At 40.2% G+C, this 23,104-nt stretch overlaps 1 long non-coding RNA gene across 1 annotated transcript in view; it reads right to left on the reverse strand.

Annotated features, from left to right (window-relative positions):
• LOC118660433 overlaps positions 1–18,661 on the reverse strand; it is a 50,768-nt gene extending 32,107 nt beyond the window's left edge. Inside the window, exons 1-2 of the long non-coding RNA XR_004968916.1 lie at positions 18,566–18,661; positions 6,373–6,490 (exon numbers count right to left, since the gene is read on the reverse strand). This is a non-coding gene — a long non-coding RNA (uncharacterized LOC118660433). The remainder of the gene's footprint in view (positions 1–6,372; positions 6,491–18,565) is intronic.
• Between the last annotated feature and the right edge of the window lie 4,443 nt (positions 18,662–23,104).

Consider the following 23,104-nt stretch of genomic DNA (forward strand, 5'->3'; position numbering starts at 1 on the left):
TCATGGATAATTATTAAGCACTTTGCAGCATGTGTGGTATGAAACAGAGCCTTGAAATTTGACAACCCCTAAAACTCATTACAATCTATCCAGGCCGGAGGAGTGTTGAATTATTTTATACAACTCAATCAATGTCACCCCAGGATGTAATGGCAATGAAGGAAGTCTAGTCTGAAAGGGATAAGGCTAGTTTTCCAACAAAATGGGAGAGAAGATTGATACCCTAGGTCTAGTGGTCGGCAAACTGCGGCTCGCGAGCCACATGCAGCTCTTTGGCCCTTTGAGTGTGGCTCTTCCTAAGCCTTAGGAGTACCCTAATTAAGTTAATAACAATGTACCTACCTATATAGTTTAAGTTTAAAAAATTTGGCTCTCAAAAGAAATTTCAATCGTTATACTGTTGATATTTGGCTCTGTTGATTAGTGAGTTTGCCGACCACTGGAGCCTACACAGTCAAGAAATCATGTCCAGGGATATCAACTGGACAGGAAGGAGCACATGAGGACTATATAAGGGCAGATGCAGAAGCTAGCAGACGAGAGAATCAGCAGGAATGGTTACCTCAGAATGCATCTGCCTCACTCTCCTGGCAATAGTGAGCTCCCTGTTCCAGCCTGGTGATTTTGGCAACGGCTGCCTCTCCTCTCACCATTGCCCAACTACCTGGGCACAGGTATGGGTTTATTAAACAGGCTGAGTAAATCATAGTACCAATACATTAGGGGTAACTGTGCTCCCCATTTCTGAGGTGGTACAGCACGATCTTTAATTCCTGCTCCTCTCCCACCACCAAAACAAAGGGTCAGATGGATGAGCAGAGATTGGAAGGGGGAAGTTGTTGATAGGAGTTGGACCAGAAGAGGACTGAGCCAGTTCCTTTTTCTTTTCAAGTGAAGCATCTCTTCAGCTACATCTCATGAGCATCGTAGGAAACCCAGAAACCAGCTTAGGTAGAATAGCATTATTTCTAGTTTCACAGCCATTTTCTATTGGCCTCTGGGAGAAAGGAAATCAAGTAACTTTCTATTGTCTTCCACTTGAAAATGTAAGAAGTTATACAGTAACCAAAAGGTTTGATGTTTTTAAAGCACATACCAAGAAAGCCCATAATGAAGGGAAAATGGCGGCGGTATAAACAGACGTGTCCTGTGCCTTGTCCTGGAGCAGATAAGGGTGAGCAGCTGAAACAGGTAACATACAGCCCAAATAGGCAGAGGATTTTCAGCTGAGAGACTGTCTGCAGCTAGGAAAGACCAACAACCCCCAGGAAAAAAAGGACGGTTGGAGACTGCGGCTGAAACCTCTCTCAGTGCGCCAGCTAAGCAGCAGAGACTGCGCCATCTTGGGTGGTTGTTGCCGGCATCCAGAGACCAGCTACTAACCTGAAAACAAGGGATCGCAAGCAGCGTGACTGCGTGAACTCAGACGAGCACTGCTTCTCCTCACAGAAAGGTTAGCCATCCCCTAAAGCGCAGCAGAGAGAGAACTACATAACCAAACACCTTGAGAAGAGAAATCATGGTGAAACAAAGAAACAACCCAAATATGAAAGAAAAACAGGCATCATCAGAAAAGGAAGTAAACGAAATGGAGGCAATGGAGGCAAGCAACCTGTCAGAGAAAGAATTCAGAGAAATGGCCATAAGGTGGATGAAAAGAATGGAAGACCAATTCAACAATATGTGTAGGAACCAAGAGGAAATGAAGAGAAACCAAGAAGAAATGAAAAATGACATCACTGCCATAAAGAACTCAATAGAAAGCATCAACAGTAGACTAGAAGAAGCAGAGGACCACATCAGCGAGCTAGAAGACAAGGTAGAAAAAAATACCCAAACAGAACAGCTTCTAGAAAAAAAAATTAAAAAGCAGGAGGAGAGCCTAAGAGAACTCTGGGACAATGCTAAACGAAACAACATCCGAATAATAGGGGTGCCAGAAGGAGAGGAAACTGAGCAAGGAATAGAAAACCTGTTTGAAAAAATAGTAACAGAAAATTTCCCTGATATAGGGAGGAAAAAACTCACACAAATCCAAGAAGCTCACAGAGTCCCAAACAAAATGAACCCAAAAAGACCGACACCAAGGCACATAATAATTAAATTGGCAAACACCAACGACAAAGCAAGAATCTTAAAAGCAGCCAGAGAGAGACAGAAAGTTACCTACAAAGGTTCCCCCATCAGACTAGCGACCGATTTCTCAACAGAAACACATCAGGCAAGAAGGGAATGGAATGAAATATACAAAGTCATGCAAAGGAAGGGTCTGAATCCAAGAATACTGTACCCAGCGAGGCTATCAATCAAAATTGAGGGTCAAATCAGGAGCTTCACAGACAAAAACAGTCTACAGTAGTTTATTACAACCAAACCAGCAATGCAAGAAATGCTAAAGGGTCTGCTGTAAATAGAAAAAACAAGAAACAAAGAAGGAACGCAGCGGTAAAGAAAAAAAATGGCGACTAACAAGTTTCTATCAATAATAACTTTAAATGTAAATGGATTAAATTCCCCAGTCAAAAGGCATAGGGTAAATGAGTGGATAAGAAAACATGACCCATATATCTGCTGTCTACAGGAAACCCACCTCAGAAAAAAAGATGCACACAGACTGATGGTGAAGGGATGGAAAAAGGTTTTTCAGGCCAATGGAAGTGAAAAAAAAGCCAGGGTAGCAATACTTATATCTGACAAATTAGATCTCAAAGTGAAGGACATAAAAAGAGATCAAGAAGGCCACTTCATAATACTAAAGGGAGTAGTGCAACAAGAAGAAATAACTCTGGTAAATATATATGCACCCAATATAGGAGCACCCAAATACGTAAGAAATCTTCTGGAGGAGATCAAGGGAGAGATTGACAGCAATACAATCATAGTAGGGGACCTTAACACCCCATTATCTCCACTGGACAAATCCTCTAAACAGAAACTCAGCAAAGAAACATCAATCCTAAATGACTCACTAGATCAGATGGAATTAATTGACATCTTCAGAACATTTCACCCCAAAGCCACAGAATATACATTCTCCTCAGGTGCACATTTGTCATCTTCAAAGATAGACCATATATTGGGTCACAGACAAAGTCTCTTCAAATTCAAGAAAATTGAAATCATATCAAGCATCTTCTCAGACCACAAAGGCATAAAACTGGAAATCAACTACAACAAAAACAATCCAAAAAAATCAAACACATGGAGACTAAATAGCATGCTATTAAACAACGGCTGGGTCACCAGTGAGATCAAAGAAGAAATAAAAAACATCATGGCAACAAATGACAATGAAAACACAACAATCCAAAACCTATGGGATACAGCAAAAGCAGTCTTGAGAGGGAAGTTCATAGCTCTACAAGCCTACTGCAAGAAACAAGAAACAATGAGAATAAATGACCTAACTCTACAACTCGAAGAGTTAGAAAGAGAGCAACAAAAAAAGCCCACTGTAAGCAGAAGGAAGGAAATAACAAAGATCAGAGCGGAGATAAACGACATAGAGACCAAAAAAACAATACAAAAGATCAACAAAACCAAGAGCTGGTTCTTTGAAAGGATAAACAAGATTGATACACCTCTAGCCAGGCTCACCAAGAAACAAAGAGAGAGGACCCAAATAAACAAAATCAGAAATGAAAGAGGAGAAATAACAACAGACCCCATAGAAATACAAAGGATTGTTAGAAAATACTATGAACAACTCTACTCCAACACACTAGACAACCTGGAGGAAATGGACATATTCCTAGAAAAATACAACCTTCCAAAACTTAACCAGGAAGAATCTAAAAATCTCAATAGGCCAATAACTATGGAGGAAATCGAAGCAGTAATCAAAAAGCTTCCACCAAACAAAAGCCCAGGGCCAGATGGCTTCACAGGGGAGTTTTACCAAACATTCAAGGAAGACCTAAAACCTATCCTCCTCAGACTATGTCAAAAGATCCAAGAGGAAGGAACACTTCCCAGCTCATTCTATGAAGCCAACATCACCCTAATCCCAAAACCAGATAAAGACAATACAATGAAAGAGAATTATAGGCCAATATCCCTCATGAACATAGATGCCAAAATCCTCAACAAAATCCTAGCAAATCGGATCCAGCAGTACATCAAAAAGATCATACACCATGACCAAGTAGGATTTATCCCAGGGATGCAAGGATGGTACAATATCTGCACATCAATAAACGTGATACATCACATAAACAAATTGAGAGAAAAAAACCACATAGTCATATCAATTGATGCGGAAAAAGCATTTGACAAAATCCAACACCCTTTCTTGATAAGAAAGCCCATAATATCCTTTCACTCATAAATAGCCCATGGAACAAATAACAACTTTTTTCACACAACTTAACATTTTAATTAGTTATTAAAAGACATCTTAGACTAAGAGAAAATAAGAAAAAAAAATTTATACAAAAATTAGATTTTTTTAAGTGTTGAGATATATAAAACATAGATAAATAGATGTAGCTGTGATACAATAGGTGAGCAACCACTAAAATAATAGTACTCTGACACAAAACCAGGACTAGATTTGTGTTTTTTATGACCAAGTGACACTATAATCATTTCATCTTTCTTGATAATTTAAAAATTGTAGTCTTCAATACAAAATTCAATGTTCTGTTCCATTGTGTTCTGTATTTCAGGAATATTCATGCCCTACCATTAATAATCAAGTACTGTAATAGAACACTCTGAGGAACAATTATTCAGTGTCAATTATTTTTTGCTACTACAATTTGAAACTAATTATCTACCATAACATTCAAAAATGGTTGATAATTGTCCTTTTTCCTTTCTTTTGTTGGATCCTAAAAATCTCAGTGCTTAATTAAAGTAACCATATTAGTCTGATGTACTTACTGGTCTCCAGAACACGCATGTGAGGCAACTGATTAATGTTTCTCTCTCACATCAATGTTTCTCTCTCTCCTTTCCTCCCTTTCTAAAATCAATTTAAAAAATACCCTCAAGTGAGGATTAAAAAAAAGAAAAAACAAAGAGGCAAGTACCATGTTAAACAATGATGGAGTTTTCTCTGCAAAGAATCTCTTTTTTTAAAAAAGTCATAAAAGAGTTAGCAATCCATATAATAAAAGCCTAACATGCTAAGTGTCCGGTCGTCCATTCAACCAACCAAAGCGTAATATGCTAATGCTATGCTAAGACTGCTCAACTGCTCGCTATGACATGCACTGACCACCAGGGGGCAGACGCTCCGACCAATAGGTTAGCTTGCTGCAGGGGTCCAGTGGAACGGGACTGATCGAGATGGGCCAGACACGCCCTGGAGCCCTCCTGTGGTCCCTCCCCGGCTGGCCAACCTCCCGCACCCTTCCCCGGCCCCGATCATGCACAGGTGAGGTCCCGCGGCCTGGCCAGCACCCTCTCGAAATCCAGGACCCCTTGGGGGATGTCGGAGAGCTGGTTTTGGCCTGATCCTGCTCAATGCAAGAGCTGCCCCCTGGTGGTCAGTGTGCTCCCACAGGGAGAGCGCTGCTCAGCCAGAAGCCAGGCTCACAGCTAGCAAGCGCAGGGGCGATGGCGGAGGCCTGTCAGCCAGACATCCCCCAAGGGCTCTAGGACTGCTGAGGGATGCCCCCCCCCCCTCCACAAGTGCAGGAATTTTCTGCACTGGGCCTCTAGTAAGATATAATAATCTATGATATTGACTGTCATTCTCTTTAGGTAAGATTATCATGATGTCTAGCCACCAAATGGACAGTCATAAACTGATTGGTTGGATTTGGCAGTCTCAACAATAAACTGTGAGTAATATTCTGAAGTATTCAATAACAGATCACAAACTTGTTGTTAACAGTGGACAACTAGATCCAAATTGCTGTTATTACAATCAAAACAATATAGGAGTGTTTAGGGGATATCTCTTTCAGATGTCTGAGCACTCTTGTTGCTTACATTTTCTCCCCATAATCAAAGGAATTCATAGCAGTAAGAGACACTGTATGGACCTAAGTGAAATGCAAAACAGAATTGATATTCTAAAAAGTGCCTTGTGTTAACCATGTCTTTTTATTTTCTGTATCTTAATGCTTTGAAATCGGGGCCTTGATGACTCCAGAGGGACTGCAAACCAACCAACCCAGAGCCCACACGCCCAACCACCTCCTCCCTGCTCCCACACTCAGGGCAGCTGTTCCCCTGCCCTAATCACCCCAGGGCTGGCTACCAGACAACTAGGGGACAGCCCCTGTGCTCCAGACCCCACTGGAATTATTTGAATTAGAGACTCCTAAACCTGTTTACTCTTCCTCACCGGTTTCTTTTTGTAGAAACCACAGTCAAGGCTCCTGCCAACATTTCCCTCTATTCCCTCTACCTCTGACTTACCCCATGCTTCCTTGTGCGATCCTCATGATGGGGTGTGCCCTTTCCTCTTGGGATCTGTGAGTATAATAAATTTCTGTTTTCATCGCAGTCATCTCCTGCTTTATTGGCCTTACCATACCTAAATAACAATGAAAACTGTATGTTTAAATATTCCTGAAAATTTCAACTATGATTTTTCTTTACCTAGTAATGACATATTAGAGTTGAAAGACACTATATAAATAATGTAATTCTGTTGGTGGTGAAAATGGCACCAAAATGTTACCAGCAAATGGACCTCTGTTCAGCAACCTCGGTCCCCAGAGTTCTGGCTAAGGAAGAATTCAGAGCTAAGACTCAAATACAAGCAAAAGTTTATTTAGGAAGTCACAGAGGTGGAAGAGCTGAGTGGTGGAAGAAGTGGGCCAGCTGAGCTGCATGGGCTTAGAGAACAAGTTACAGAGGCAAACTTAGAAGCAAGAGAGGCAAGGACAATGCTTCCAGCGGAAGAGGGTGAGGAAAGGCGCCGGTGTGCTCCAGGGAGAGCTTGGTACTGGGTTCTCTGTCTTAGGGTAATTTATCTGTAGGTCTCAGGGGATTATCCCAATAGATTATTCATCAGCTTCCCAGGAGTGTTCTCTCAGGGTCATGGTCTCCACTGACTGGTCGGTGCCAGGCCAGGGGGTCATTAATCAACACAGCTGGTCCTGATGTCAGCCAGTGTCGCTTGTCTGGTTTTGATGCTTTTCTGGGCCTAGAGCTGAAAGACAACTGAGGCCTAGATATATTTCATTCCATCAGAACCTTGTTGTCCTGGGTACTTAATATTTAAGGGCTATTTTCTGGCCCCCTTTTCTGTTCCTCCTCTAAGGAGGTCTAACCTGCATGACTAGCAACATGCCAAGGGAGGAAAGGTCAGGTGAGGGTCTGAACCGCATGACCAACCACATGTTAGGGGAGGAAAGGTCACGCTGGGGTCAAAGTCCTTGTTTGCCCAGTTTTGCACATCGCTAGCCACCCAGGGCTTTCTGCCCTGCTGACCTTCTGTACCTGGTCCATCGTCCTTGCTCAGCTCATGTGTGTCTAATTGCCTACCACAGTTCAATCCATATCACTGATAAATTTAATAATAGACTCCAGGTGGCCACTGGCAAAATTATGTTCACATGATGGCATGTTTTCCTGCTGAATCCAGATGTGACCAAAGGCCAAGGAGCACTCTAGGCAGCTTCTATCAGTCAGAGATCTGGCTTAAAGATGAAATCTATTTACCTCCCATGGACTAGCCCAGCTAGTAGCAGTGCCTTGACTGGATGCAGGTTTTCTGATTCCTACTTCAGTATCTTTATGGTATGTCATCATCTTCTTCCTCCTCCCTCACAGAGAGGGTAGGTGATGGGGAAGAGAAACTTAATGAAGAAAAATATACTTTACTGTCATTTCCCTTTAGATCTGATGGTATGTGAGATTTAATTTTTTTTTAAAATATATTTTATTGATTTTTTTACAGAGAGGAAGGGAGAGGGATAGAGAGTTAGAAACATCGACGAGAGAGAAACATCGATCAGCTGCCTCCTGCACATCTCCCACTGGGGATGTGCCCGCAACCCAGGTACATGCCCTTGACCGGAATCGAACCCGGGACCTCCCAGTCCGCAGGCTGATGCTCCATCCACTGAGCCAAACCGGTTTCGGCATGAGATTTAAATTTTTAATATCTAAGTACATAATTATATACAATGAGCATACACTACATTTAAAATTAGAAAAATAAAAACATACTACAAAAAATCTGTTATAATAATAGCATGAAGACTTAATAATTGATTGGTATGTTCTAACTACTAAAGGTGTAAAGCTTGAAAAATTTTCTCAGTTCAACAGGAATTTATTAAATGTCTACAAAGTGCAAAGTACTTAAATAAGTCTGCTGAGGGACCTGCCTCGCACTCTCCAAACGTTATGGCTATGGTTTTCAATAGCTTAGAGAAAATGTAATAGTCAACAAAATGAATTCAATTTCCAAACATTTATTTAGCTTAGCTAATACAACTTCTTTTATCCTTTTTGTCTTCATTTCTGAATGCTGTACATTTTTTCAAGATCTTGGCTTACTCCTATTTATATTTTAGCTAATACAAATTTTAAAATTATTTATATTTATTTCAGGACTACTTCTAATTCTTTGTGAGACAAGTTCGGAAATGACCAAATAAGTCATGTAAATTATAAAACTTGAAAAGGAGTCCTTATGCAAATTTTCTTTTCAATTTACATGTGCTACATATTAATTTTCCATTCTTTTATTATTATTATTATTATTATTATTATTATCATCAGAGTGTCTGTACTACCTCCAGCCTCTGCAGGATGATATTTCAAATGTGTCTGGTATTTCAAATAACTTCAATGAAACTGCTTCTATCCTATAAAAGGAGATATATAAATTTTGAACCATTAACCAACACAAAAACTTTGAGAAACCCTCGTCAGCTAAATGTTTACTCAATGGGTGGGCCATTCATAGTGAAAAAAAAAAGCCAAAAATATAGATTTTAGTGGTTTATTAATTATATTACTTTTAATCGGTATTCATTGAATTAATTCTTTTTCATTTTCCTCATTCTCTTCTTATTATAAATGTGGCTCCTTTGACTCGTATATCACTGATTGTTGTCTACAAAATAAAACAAGACAAAAAGCCTCATGACCTTTTCTAATTAAATGAGATAAATGTCCATCTATATAGTATGTCATTTTTCCTCAGAAGCCTGCCATGCTGTTCAAAGATCATGCCTTAGTACCACCCTCCTGGCTAGAAAAGCACACTGTTAATGAAATGCTGTGTCACTGGGCAAATAGAACTTGACTTTGTGTTGCAAGAAAAAGGGAACAGTGTTGCACAAAGCAGCATCATTCCCTATGTTACTGAAAATTGCTCCCATCCATCAAAGTGTTTCCCAGGCATTCTGCGGGTGTGAGCTGTGTAGGCTGTGGGCATCTGCAGTACAGATACAGCAGGGACCATTGGAGCCCTAGCTTTTGCTGCTGGTTGGATAACTCCGTTCTAATGAGGCGGTGACCCTATTCTAAGGAATACAATTCATTCAGTTTCTCTCTCTCTCTCTCTCTCTCTCTCTCTCTCTCTCTCTCTCTCTCTCTCTTTCTCTCTCTCTCTCTCTCCCCAGCTTCCTTTCTTGATCCCGGTTATTAAGGGGAAAATATTAAAATATTAGGTAGTGAATGGCCATCACCATTTGGATTTTTATTTCACCATTTGGATTTTAAAAGGATGTGTAATTGACATGTGGAAAGTGTAAAAAATGTAAAATGATGAATTGCAGAATTGTAGACTGAGATGAGAGCAGACTGAACATAAGGAACCTTCTGAAATCTCATATATGAGAGATAGCTAGCCTTGGTAAATGGTACTGATAGTTGATACCAAATTGGGGAACATGGATTTTGAAACAAATAATACTATACTGTTTGAGAATATCTGTGAAGTTCACAGAAGACATTTAAAACAAAATTTCTAGAAAGTTTTTATTTTCTAGGAGAATTCATTCATAAAACAAAAATTCAAGGCAAACCTCACTGTGATTATTTCAGACACAAATCCAGATCAGATTACATCACTGCTTAATTATAATGTAAGGAGCATGGGCTTTTCAGAGCTCTAAAGTCGGGTAGCAATGTGGTTTAAAAAAAAAGCACATGATACGTTACTAATCTTCCTCTGAGAGTTAAGAAAATACACACCCTAAGATGTCATACAGTAAGAATGCTGAAATTGCTTATACCATATTAGGAAAAAAGCTTATGCTACGATTAACTAGCATATTTTTCCTTTTGATTTGTTAGCCATCATATTGGTTTGGGGAAACATGAAACAATTTAAATCAATTGTAAGCTATTTGATTTCCACATTGTAGCTACAGAACTATAACTTTTTCTAATATTAAATTATGATTTTTAAAAGTAGCCTAGTTTATAATAGAATAATATTTGTTGCTAGACAAAAAAAAATCAAAACATCTCACTTTTTTCTATTTGTTTTGACAAGAAGAAAGTTTTAGGTACTTTTATTTAGAAGGAAATTATTATTTGTTGAGAATTTGCTATATGCCAATGTTCTGGACACTAATTTGTAAGCTCTCATTTATCTAGCATAAACATTGAACCAGAGCAACTAAAAAAATAGTTTATTGCCAATACTATCAATAAGATGGTCTTTATCCATTATTTTATAATTTACAAGTAAATTTTAACATAATTTTATTTTTAATCTGTTTATATATTTATAGTTTACAAAATTAAATAGTTCCACCAAGTTGATGAAAAACAGTAATCCAAGAGTTTCATGTGCTTCCCTCCCAAATCTTATTTCCAAGGGACTAGTTTCCAATCCTTTTTTTCTGTCTCTTTTAGTATTTAGAGCCATATTTCTATACTTTTTAATACTACTATTCTAAAATTTTTTCAGTTTTATATATCTATCAACTTCCTTTTATGGAGGATGAAAATATGGTTCTGTTACACACTTACTGCCCCCTCACATCTATACCACACCCACACATACTCTCACATATCTCCTCCTTCCCATAATGCATATTGTCTCAGCCTTTGACTAGATCAATAGTCAGTATTTACATATCATTTATGTTGTTACGACCATGAGATATTTTTCATTGCTGAGCCATGTAGCATAGGATGATTATATTTCCTCTTTTGTACAACTTTTTGTTTTCCTGGAATTTGTTTTGTCACTTGTTTAGTTCTCTATGTATCTTATATTAATTTACCCTAAACTCTTCTAGAAATGTAAATCTTCTCTCAACATGTTTTTCAAAGATATTAGGTGTTAGGACTATAGGGCAATATGATACTTAGCCATTTGTAAGCTTCCCACCACAGGAGAACAAAAGACCAGGAAAAACTTGCTGAACACCCGAGTCAGACCATACAAGGAATGACAACTGTCCTGAAGACACCTGATCGCACACATGCATTCCATCCGCTTTCCAAGCTCACTAGCTCAGCCCCCAAAGCCCCCTGACAAGTTTCCCCCCAGTGACTGCATATAAGGATGAAACTCCAGCTCCTGGGTGCTATTATCACTGACCTTGGCTCGGTGCTGTACAGCCCTTCCCTTTGGGTATCCCGTCCCCCTTCCTCTTTCCTTAAATAAATTCAATTTTTCTTTATCTACCTTCTGAGATGGCTCCTTAGCCTGCCTGCATACCACATGTTAACCTTTCATTAGGTATTCTATCAAGTCTCTCTCCTTGGACATAGCCATTCTGGAGTCTCTCCCTCTTCTACCAATCAGGACCTGCTGTTCCCTCTGCCCCACACGGCTACTGGTCTGGGCTTTCTCCCTCTCACCTGTGCTGGTTCCCTCATTTCCTGGACCCAGTGTAGTTGGGTCAGGAATCATTTACCTTCAGAAATTTGAAGATCTTACTCCATTGTGAAGCCTGCAGCCATTCTCTTCCCTGACCCTTTGTTTGTGACAGTTTTAGTTTTTCTCTCTAAATGCCTAGCCCTAGAAGATCTTTTCGTCCTAAATGTACTGTAATTACATGATAATGTACTTTGAGTTAGGTGATTTCTCATCTATTGTGCTGGGAAAGTGGTGGGACCTTTCAATCTATAATGTCAGTCCCTCCATGCTGGAAATTTTTCTTGAGTTATTTCTTGGATGATTTCCATCATTTTATATCTCTATCCACTTTTATCCTACTTTCTGGGAGACTTCAACCCATCTATTGATATTTTTATTTTCTATTATCATAGTCTAAATTTCCAAGAGTGGGTTTTTTTGTTCTCATAATTTTTCTTTTTTTAACTCATATTTGTTTCATTGATATGTTACTTTTTCTTATCTCTTTGCAGATTTTAATGAGCTAGGTTTTTTTCTTTAACTTTTTCTTTTCCCTCTTAGTTTTAACTGTTTTCTATAAGTTCTAGCTTACACTTGAATTTTGCCTCTGTTGTTGATGTTGGAGGCCCTGCTAAAATGCATGGGGATCATGGACTATCTATTCACTCATAATTTAAGAGCGGGCATTCAAACCTGAACTCGAAACTGTATGGACCAAGGCAGGGATTGTAAACTGGTGAACTTTACTATAGAGTGATCTGGCTGAGGTTATTCTTGAGGAAAGCCCCAATTATCTGTATCTTTAAGCTTTTCTTTGGGGCTTCTTAGGTTTCCAGAAAACAATAACAAAAACGTGCCCAATGTTCTACATGAGGCTCTAAGCCAGATTGCTACTGATCTTGGAGCTGAACAGATCTAGAGTTTCTCCCTTCGGTATGTGGATTTGCACTTGCCATTTCTGTTTTCAGTGTGGTACCCTCACTCCCTCTGGCTCACTTTTATTCAGAAAGTAAATACAGTCACTGCTGTAGTGGGAGAAGGGCAGTTGGGCAGCTATGCATGGTGATAGGCAAGGGGGTGGGCGGTGGATAGCAAGGGAGATCTGGAGCATCGAACTGCTTCTTATACAAACTTTCAAGCAACCCTCCTGTTTTACCCTTCTTTTTCAGAGATTCCTGGTGTTTTAGAATTTATTATTTCATTATTAATTTGATTATTATTCAGATCAGGAAGCAACTTCCCATTGAAAAGATGGGTTTGTTATTCACAGTTGCCAAGAGATTGAGGCCTGCCATGCCACACAGAGCACAGAGAGAAGCACCAGGGTGGTCAGAAGACAGAGGGAGTGAGGGAGAAATATGCGCAAGAGACTTTATTGTCGTTTTCATGAGAGGAATGGGAGAGGTGGGGTAAAGAGACTTAGGACTGGCTAGTTCCAATGATTTCAGCAGGCTCTGGGGCATGGGAACTGTCCCCAGGGACGTGATACCTGGCCCTGGGATGATTAGGACAGCACAACATTGGCCCAGAATGTAAGAGCCTGACAGAAGAGGTGGGAGGTGGTGTGAGTTCTGGATTGGTTGGCTTGCATATGGAAGATGCAAGGAAGGGGACTCGTTATAATCAGGAGGAATTGGCTAGCCCTGGAAGGTGCAGTCTCCCCACTATCAGTAAGGACTCAGATGTCAAATCGTCAGAATAAAAAGGTATGCTTAATACACTTGGCACTGAGATTTCTTAGCCTCTGGGAGGTCTATGGTGCAAGGTGCCTCACTTCTGGGGTTTCTTGACAGCCTGTTTATGGTTCCTCTTCCTTGGATATAATATGATTATGACAAGTGAAAACTTATCACCCATCCATCTACTCTCCAGCTTCCAAAATCTTTTGCTAATGTCCTCACTCCCATTTATTCTCTTTGAATATGAGACATTTATGCCTTTTTAAAAATCCTTTAAGTCATTTTAGAGGGGTTTGGAGAGATAGCCAAGTTGAATGCTTGTGTTCAATCTACCATCTTTCACAGGTAGTCACAAAGTAAGTACAAGTACTTTTTCTTCTGACTTTGAAGGAATGGAAATACTTAACCACCCCATTCCACTTCTACTCGAAACAGGGTATACACAGGGCCACATAACCTATCTTAAAATATCTGAAGGGCTACTATATGAAAGAAAGAACAAACTTATTCTGAACTCTTCCAGAGACCAAAGCTAGGAATAATGAGTAGAAATTTTAGAAAAAAGTTTCTTTGGACTTAATAAAACAAAAAATGTTATAGCAGTTTAAAATTTTAATTCGTTGCCTCATGAAAGAAAAAGCTTTCCATCATGAAATGCATGTATTAATTCACAAACCCTTATCAAGTGGCCAGTAGAACTACAATAGTTTCCTTCCTGATCGGAAGTTGCTCAGGAGCTAATGGAGTAGATCAGCGATTTTCAACCGGTGTGCTGCAAGAGGTATGCTGGTGTACTGCGAGAATTTTTAAAACATGCAATGCCTGACTGTTTAGTCAGGAGCACTGACCTCTTTTCCCTTAGATTTTCAAATTACAAAAATGAAACGGTCAATACAACAATAGCTTCCCACTATGAATGAATCAAAATTATACCCATTTTTTTTGTCAGATCGGCAAAAAATATATATTTTTGGCATGTCACAGAATTTTAGTAATTAGTTTATGTGTGCCATGAGATGAAAAAGGTTGAAAATCACTGGAGAAGACAGAAATCTGAGCCTAAAGATTTCTGATCCCCTAGGTCTGCCTGTTATACTACCCATAGCATTTATATTTCTTTTTCAGAGCACTTACAATTACTTGCTTAATGTCTGTCTTCTCCCTAGTCTCTGAGCTCCATAAGGGCAAGAACTGTATCTTTATTAATCACCACTTTACCACTTAGATTCAGCAGTGGTGCCTGATACATTATAGGTGCTCTTAAGCAAACCAAAATTTACATAGCAGGTTCAGAAATAGTATGATGTAAATATACTATGTAATCATGGCACTAGAAAAGAAGTCTAAAAGAAACAGAATTAAGTGGAAATATGGAATTCAGCCTGGAATGATAACGAGGACTTTCTCAGGGTGGTGGTGTACACACAAATTCTTTATTTTTTAAAATTTTTCAATTACAGTTTATATTCAATATTATTTTGTATAATTCTTAAAGAACATGAAGGAGTTAGTAAGGAAAGGAAGGAAGGGAAGAGAATCCTAAGAGAGGAAACAGCATGATCAAAGTCATAAAGACATTAAGTAACATGATGCAATCTGGCAACTTATTCAATATGGCAGGATTACAGGGCACATATTGAAAAATATGGAAAGAGAGAAGACTAGAGAGCAAGAGAAGGACAAGGTCATACTAAAACGTTTGACAATAATATGGCAATGAAGAGTTCCTCCAGACTCTTAAGCAGAAGGTCTTCCAATTTAACTAAGAAAGCTCCTTCTGGCCCTAGCGGGTTTGGCTCGGTCGATAGAGCATCAGCCTGCGGACTGAAGGGTCCCAGGTTCGATTCTGGTCAAGGGCACATGCCTGGGTTGCGGGCTCGGACCCCAGTCGGGGGCGTGCAGGAGGCAGCCAATCAATGATTCTCTCTCATCATTGATGTTTCTATCTTTCTCTCCCTCTCCCTTCCTCTCTGAAATCAATAAAAAATATTTTTAAAAAAATTTTAAAGAAAGGAAAGCACATTCTGGCAGCAGTGTGTAGGATGGATGAGAGGTGGGGAGGCCAGAGGCAAGGAGACCAGTTGAAAATGTGAATGGCAGCCCTGACCAGTTTGGCTCAGTAGAGCGTCGGCCTGTGGACTGAAGAGTCCCAGGTTCAATTCTGGTCAAGGGCATGTACCTTGGTTGCGGGCACATCCCCAGTAGGGGGTGTGCAGGAGGAAGCTGATTGATGTTTCTCTCTCATGGATGTTTCTAGCTCTCTATCCCTCTCCCTTCCTCTCTGTAAAAAATCAATAAAATACATTTTTAAAAAAAAAGAAAATGTGAATGGCAGAACAAAACACTAGAACATGAACACCATTCAGCCAAGTTCTTTGCCACTTTATAGCAAGGATTGCTTTTCCTTCAGCATCAAATAACAAGTTCCTCATTTCTCTCTGAGACCCACCAGAACGGTCTCTACTGTCAATGTTTCCACCATTCTCTGCAGAATTACTTGTGTTCTATAAAAAGATGCAGGCTTGCTCTACAGCCCTCATCTTTTCTTTCTGAGCTCTCACCACTAACACCCTGAATGGTCTATTTACGGCAATGTAGGCTTCTTCCAGCATGTACCTCAAAACTTTTCCAGCCTCTACCCCGTACTCAATGCCAAAGTAGTTCCCTCATTTGTTACAGCAGGACCCCACTTCTTAGTACTAATTTTCTCTCATAGACCATTTGAGCTGCTATTACAAAGTACCATAGACCAGGTGGCTTATAAAAAGCATAATTTATTTTCTCACAGTTCTGGAGGCTGGAAAATCCAAGATCAAGGTACTGCTAGATTTAGAGTCTGGCAAGAGCCCACTCCCTGATTCATGGATAGTCCATCTTCTCACAGTGTTCTCACATGGCAGAAAGGGCAAGTAAGGTCTCTGAGGTCTCCTTTATAAGGCACAAATCTCATCCATGAGGGCCCTGCAAAAGGCCCCACCTCCTAATACCATCATATTGGAGGTTAGAATTTCAATGTATGAATTTAGGGGTAACGGGGGGAACACAAACAGTCTATAGCACCTTGCATCTATAATTGCTCAGTGATAGAATCTACCGTATTTCTTGCCATGCTGTTTTCAGTTATTTATGGAATTATTCTTCATTATAAACCTACAGACTCCACCAGTGCTAATGCTCTGACTCTAACCTACCATCAGCTAACACCGCTTGTGTCTTCATCTCCCCTAGTGCATTATGATCTGGCTCAGGGTGAACCAATGGCATTAACTCAGCTCATGTGTCAATACATAGGCTCTGCATATTACTTTGTCACAGTGTAAAATTCCATACTTTTAAACATCTAGATAAATAAAATATAGTTTGTATGTGTGTGTGTTTTAAATTGTATTTAGGGGGAGAGAGAGAAAAAAACATTGATTTGTTGTTCCACTTATTTTTACATTTCCTAGTTGCTTCTTGTATGTGCCCTGACTGGGGATTGAACCCTTAACCTTGGTGTATCAGCCTGACTCTCTAACCAACTAAGCTACCCAGCCAGGGCTTAAAATATAATTTTGATGAAAGAAAATATTCTCCTCCAAGATTTTAAGCATGACTGGCTTAAAAAACAATGTTGCCTGGCCAATATGGCTCAGTGGTTGAGCACTGACCTATCAACCAGAAGGCCATGGTTCAATTCCTGCTCAGGGCACATGCCCGGGTTTACAACTCAAATCACTGGGGGTGGGGGGTGGGGGGGGGGGTAGGGCATGCAGGAGGCAGCCAATCAATGATTCTCTCTCATAATTGATGTTTCTATCTCAATCTCACTCTTTCTTCCTCTCTGAAATAAATTTTTTTAAAAAACAACAATGTTACTATTTACAGTGTTTGGTATATAGAAGGCATTCAATAACTATATGATAAATGAACTTTTCAGGTCAAGAAATCAAAACAAAATGCCCAACATGGCAAACTATGCATATGTTCTAAAAATAGCAATAGTCTAAATATCAGATACATAAAAAGCACATAGTGAAAAGGTGAGCTGGAATGAAACTTTTGGGAATTCTGACTGCTAAGCTGAGACATTTGGCTTTTACAGAGAGCCATTAAGATTTGTTTATGATCAGATATCTGCCTAAGAAAGATAGTTCTGTAACTTCCCATTTCAGGGGAAAGTATTTTCATCCTTTCAAATACCATTGAAATGACCAATCTATATACATAATCTGTATATATAGAAGGCTAATATGCAAAGTGTCCCCACGGGAGTTCGACCAGGAGACCGGGAGTTCTATTGCTTGGTATGAAATGCACTGACCACAGAGGGGTGGTACAGAACAAAGGAAGGCCCCAGCAGAAGGCCCTGATCGGCCCTGATCACCAGCCAGGCCTAGGGACCCTACCTGTGCACGAATTTTGTGCACTGGGCCTCTAGTCTACATATATAAAAGCCTAAGCAACCAAACAACCAGTTGACAGGTCACTATGACACACACTGACCACCAGGGGACAGACGCTCAGCACACAGGATCAGGCTCCCTGTCTGGATTGGGCCAAACCAACTATCCAACATCCCCCGAGGGGTCCCGGATTGCAAGAGGGCGCAGGCCAGGCCAAGGGACCCCACTGGTGCACAAATCCATGCACCGGGCCTCTAGTGTAATATAAACATAGGAATAATTCTGTTTCAGGGACAGAAAAAGAAAGTATAGGACCAAGAAACTGCTATAAGACAAAGTGCAAAAAGGACCAGATTGGGGGAAAATTGAGCAGCCTGCAACTCAATAAATGAAAAGAGGAAAAACCTGCTTAAGAGATCAGTACATGGTGTCTCCTACAGAACCAGGGCCCCACGCTGTGAATGGAAGTAGCAGTGCTGCAGGGCTGTCAACAGGAGATGCCACCTGAACAACCTCATCAAGACTACCCCTGTGAAGTGGGGCCAAAAGGAACTATGGCTGGAAGGCAACTTATAAAACTAGGATTGCCGCCTGTTGCCAGGGTGAGTGTAGGAAGGTGGGACAGGGGCATTGTCGAGGAACAAACCTTGAGAAACAACCAAACTGATACATCAGTGAATTTCTCTGAGATAGCTTCCTCCCTACCTCAAACAAGCTAACATTCTAAATCTTGTAAAATTACCACAGAAAATATGAACTCTTACCTCTTTTTCTTTGGGACCAAAATAATTGCCCAAGGACCTAGATAATCTCTAACGCAACTCATCTCAAATTCCAATACTGGGCCCATGAAGATACTCTGTTAAAATGAACAAACAGAAAAACAATTTTCAGGAAGTTTACACACAAACACACACACACACACAGACACAGACACATACACACTGCAAAGACTTGAGTAAAAAAAGTGAGGTTATGTTTCTGAATAGAAAGACTCAATATGACAAAGATGACAATTTGCCCCAAATTAATCTCTAATGTTTATGCAATCCCAACCAAAATCCTGAAGGGATGGTATGGAGAATTTCACCAGAATTTCCTCTACTCATTCTCCAAAGCCCAGTACTTTTTCCTCGGGTAAATAATTATGAGCAAGTCCTATATTTCTGCCTTTGATCTGGTCCTATATATACTATCTGAGAGAAACTCCTTGAAATCTGTGGCATGTAGATGGCAGTTTTGTTCATATCCCAGTGCTAATGCAAGTTGTTTTAATTATCCATTGCTATATAATACACAACCCCAATAATTACTAACTTAAAACAGTAATCATTTGTTTGCTTGTGATTTTGCATTTGCACAGGGTTCAAAGGGGCAGTTCATCTTTGCTCCCCATGACACTAGCCAGGTTGTTTTGACTGAGGCTGAGGCTGGGGGTGGGGGGTCCACTTCCAAGATGGCTCCAGCTTGGTGCTGGCAGTCACATGAGAGCTCAGTGGGGCCTGTTTGCTGGAGGCCTTTAATGGGCCTTTCCATTTGACTGCATCAGTTTCCTCAGAGCATGGCTACTGGGATTCAGAAGGAGGAATGCCTGTGCTCAGAGACCCAGAATGTCACCTCTCTGCAGTCAACTGGACAAAGCAGTGACAGGCCCAGATCAGGTTGAAGAAGATAAGACATAGATCTCTGTCCTGAGGGAAGGAGCTGCATGCATGTATAAGGAGGGGCAGAATTATTTGGGGACCATCTTTGGAGATTATTTACTACTTGGGTTGTTCCTTGATTTTTTTATTCCGTTGGTCATTTTGATCAGTTTCCATAAAAGATGTCCAAATGTCATAGTTTAAGCCATAACCCTTCTGAGAAGTAGTCTCAAATAATTGTTAATTAAATTATAATTCATATTATGAAAGTTAGGCCTGATACATATATTTTTAATTTAGATATCCAGTTATTTCATCATATTTTTTCCCTTTCTCCATTGAATTGTTTTGGAGTCTTTGTTGAAAAATCAATTAACCATATTTATGTGGGTCTGTTTCTGAATTCTGTTTCAATGACCTATGTGTCTTGTTTATTGTACCTTTATTAAAAGTTGATAATCAGAGAGTTTTGTTTCTTCAACTTGGTTGTTTTTCAAAATTGTTTTGGCTATCTTGGGCTTTTGTATAACTTTTAGATCAGCTTGAAATTTTTACCAAAAAAAAGCCTGCTGGGATTTTTATTGAAATTACATGAATCTATAGATCTATAGATCCTTTGGAGAAAACTGATAACAAATAATATTGAGTGTTATGATCATGTAGATAATATATATCTCCACTTATTTAAGTCTTCTTGAATTTCTCTCAAGCAATAAGTATCAAATAATTTAATTTTAAATGTTTGCTTAAATAAATAAAATGCTTCAGGCATGAAACCTCACTGATTAATGTGCAAAGGACTGTGTGTGAGAAAAAAAATTCTGTTGTGGGCATCAAGTATTAGATTGCTAGCATAAGTAAAATATTTTCCCATCACTGTAGGTGGCTTTATAATTGCAAGTGCAGGTAATGGATAACCGAATGAATTTAGATTTATAATTGGCCGTCAAGAGAATTGGATTCTTGTATCTAATTTACCTGCAGAGCATGTGACCTTTATCTACTTCATTTGCATCTAAAAATAGGGTTAATCATATATTCTTCTACTTATTTTATGAGAGCACTGAGAGGAATTTAAATTAAGGTGTGGCTGACAAAACGGTGATTGTGAATATGCTTTTGAAAATGCATTAAATGCTAGATCTTTGGAGTGATACATAAACCAATGTTCAATAGATGTAAAAAAAAAAATGTCACACAGATGCACTCTTCTCTTTTTTTCAATCCTCACCCAAGGACATGCTTAGAGAGAGGAAGGGGGAGAGAGGGAGAGAGAGAGAGAGAAACATTGATGTGAGAAACATCAATCAGTTGCCTTCTGTATATGCCCCAGACAGCAACCTTTAGTGCACCGGGCAATGCTCAACCAACTAAGCCATTCTGGCCAGGCCATAGATGCACTCATGTGCCATCAGAGAAGTCCTTAAAAATCAGAGTTGCACAAACAGGCCAGACCTTTCAGAGAGATCTCTCAGCACACCAAAACGATTCCATAAAGAGCAAATCCTACATAATAAAAGGCTAATATGTAAATCGACCAAACGGCAGAACAACCAGTCGCTATGACATGCACTGACCACCAGGGGGCAGATGCTCAATGCAGGAGCTGTCCCCTGGTGGTCAGTGTGCTCCCACAGTGGGAGAGCCACTCAGCCAGAAGCGAGGCTCATGGCTGATGAGCGCAGCGGCAGTGACAGTAGCCTCTCCTGCCTCCATGGCAACACTAAGGGCCTAAGCCAGGGATGGGCAACCTTTTTGTGAGTGCATGCCAAAACCAGCAAAATCTCTGACTCAAAATTTTTCTGCGTGCCAACCCTAATTTTTGAGAACATGTTACACCTACTTGATATCTCTTAAGGTGTACGTATATGAAGAAACTTGAAGAAATAATAAAATTCATTCGAGCAACAAAAACACAGTATATGATGATGAAAAATACATTTATTTTTTAATGTATACATGTTATGTAAAATTATTTATTTATCTAAGATGCACCTACACTGAATTTATCAGTGGAAGATTAATGGAAGATTATAAGAGAGGGTTTCGTGTGCCAGCAAAAGTTACTGGCGTGCCATGTTTGGCCATGTTTGGCACGCATGCCAGGGGTTGCCCACCGCTGGCTTAAGCCGTCAGTTGGACATCCCCCAAGGGCTCCCGGACTGCAAGAGGGAGCAGGCCAGGCTGAGGGATCCCCCCCCCCCTGCCGCATGAATTTCGTGCACTGGGCCTCTGGTGTATATATATATATAAGAAAGACTTGGGCAGTGAAGGAAAAAAACAGAAAGATTGTTATGTTCTAAGAATTCCTTTATTGATAAGTTCCCTAAATCCAGATGTGTCTATGATGGTACAGATTAGTCTATGTGAGACGAGAATAATCAGTGACAAAGCCAAAAGGAAGCTAGAATTAACTATTTCCTGACTCACTCTGGCTAGGATGTATAACTAGCTCCATTGGGACCATATCAGCAAAGTAGTATGATATTGTGATTTATATTAATAAATATAAATTTGGTCTTTGTCCCTTGTTTCTACATTAAACAGAGCTCCTAAAACCTTTGGGATTATATAAATGGTGAAAGTCATAAAGATGTCTTTTGTTATGTGAATGGGAGGACTTTTGGAAAGCCCCTAAATTACCTAAGGGTGGGGGCTGGTTGCCAATGGAATCAATCATGTGATTACAGGGTTGGAACTTTCAGTCCCATCCCCTGACCTCAGGGAGGGGGGGCCGGAAGGGGCTAGAAATTGAGTTCAATCACCAATGGTTTAATCTAGCATGCCCACCTAATGAAGGCCCATAAAACTCCAAAGGACCACCCTGACCGGTTTGGCTCAGTGAATAGAGTGTTGGCCTGCGGGCTGAGGGTCCCAGGTTCGATGCCGATCAAGGGCATGTACCTTAGTTGCACATCCCCAGTAGGAGGTGTGCGGGAGGCAGCTGATCAATGCTTCTCTCTCATCAATGTTTCTAACTCTCTATCCCTCTCCCTTCCTCTCTGTAAAAAAAAGCAATAAAATATATTTAAAAAAACAACAAAAAAAAAACTCCAAAGGACTGGCCTGGAGAGCTTCCGGGTTGGTGAACACACGGAGGTGCTGGTGATGCCATTGTAATATTCTGGTTATTATCTAACAGGAAAAGTGTAAAAGGGAAAACTAGATATAGGCATGCCATTTATATAGCTTTGCCAAAAAGCTGCATTTAACACTGTCCAAGTCTGTCCCAGCTCAACGATGGGGGAAGAGACTGGACAAAGGCAGTATAGACACATGCCCAGTAAGGTCTGAGTGATGGTAGGGAAGGTACTTGCCCATCAATCAAACCTGGGAGGGAGTTAGTGGCTAGGATGGACGTGGCCACTGAAACCTCTCAAAATCTAAATATATAAACGTCAAACAAAGTCTCTCTCTCTCTCTCTCTCTCTCTCTCTCTCTCTCTCTCTCTCTCACACACACACACACACACACACACACACACACACACACACACACACACACGGGCCCTGTTGGGAATCCTGCTGCAGGGGGATGCTCTCCCCAGTGCCCACATGGTGCGAGGCCATGTTGAGCTCCACACCACACGGACTAATGGACTTTAATCTGGCCTGAATGCTGAACTTCACCCAGCTGCAACATGGAACGAAAACTCTGGAC

The sequence above is a fragment of the Myotis myotis genome, unplaced genomic scaffold (genome assembly GCF_014108235.1).
Source record: "Myotis myotis isolate mMyoMyo1 unplaced genomic scaffold, mMyoMyo1.p scaffold_m19_p_7, whole genome shotgun sequence".
Classification (NCBI taxonomy): domain Eukaryota; kingdom Metazoa; phylum Chordata; class Mammalia; order Chiroptera; family Vespertilionidae; genus Myotis; species Myotis myotis.